This window comes from Aplysia californica, unplaced genomic scaffold (genome assembly GCF_000002075.1).
Source record: "Aplysia californica isolate F4 #8 unplaced genomic scaffold, AplCal3.0 scaffold00189, whole genome shotgun sequence".
Classification (NCBI taxonomy): Eukaryota; Metazoa; Mollusca; class Gastropoda; order Aplysiida; family Aplysiidae; genus Aplysia; species Aplysia californica.
Window position 1 is genome coordinate 1,164,619 of NW_004797459.1, and position 1,067 is coordinate 1,165,685.

Consider the following 1,067-nt stretch of genomic DNA (forward strand, 5'->3'; position numbering starts at 1 on the left):
GAGAAGTTGTTCACACATCTATCATGACACCATAGGTAACGTAGCGAAGTACTGGGTTCAAACTCAAAAGGTCAACGTTTATAAATTGTATTTTACGGTCTTGGCCAAAGGCTACATTCTATTTTAAGACACGTAATTAGCATTATATTTATAATAATTTGTGTTGCAACGTGGTGGAATCAGGCGCTCGTCAATTTTTGGGCATGTGAAGTAATTGGTATCATCACAAACTTATTCATTTGTCTCGCTTTCGTTGAAAAAACGACACATTTATCTTGAATATAAGTCAAGATATTTGGGATTGAATGAAGTGGGGGCCACCTCTTTTCAGAGGTAAAATTAGTGAGAAAATGACCGCCAAATGTTAGTTATTTCCTTAGCTTAAGAGTCCGTGGTAACTGAAAATTTACATTTTTGTGTGCCTTTACTTTAATCAACGTTTTCCAGAAAACTTCACACAGAAATGGGTTCTTTAATGGGCAAGAAAGGTGTTGAGCCAAAAAACGAAAATTCGATTAAAATTCACAAACCTGCGGAAAAATGCCAGTTTCTTCACGTGAATTATTTTGACGAGAGCCTGATTTCACCACGCTGCCACGCATTTTCTCCTTTTTTTCTCGAGTTATAAGAAAAGACCTGTGCCTGAGGAGTTGTCCCGTAAATAGTTTCCTGGCAGTGCCTATAGCGTGTAGGGGACTTTGTTAACCCTCTTGTTATCTTTTTAACCCTTTTGTTACCTTTTTAACCCTTTTGTTACCTTTTTAACCCTTTTGTTACCTTTTTAAGCCTCTGGCTACCTCTTTAAGCCTCTAGTTACCTCTTTAAGCCTCTAGTTACCTTTTTAAGCCTCTTGTTACCTTTTTAAGCCTCTTGTTACCTTTTTAAGCCTCTAGTTACATTTTTAAGCCTCTAGTTACCTTTTTAAGCCTCTTGTTACCTTTTTAAGCCTCTAGTTACCTTTTTAAGCCTCTAGTTACCTTTTTAAGCCTCTAGTTACCTCTTTAAGCCTCTAGTTACCTCTTTAAGCCTCTAGTTACCTCTTTAAGCCTCTAGTTACCTCTTTAAGC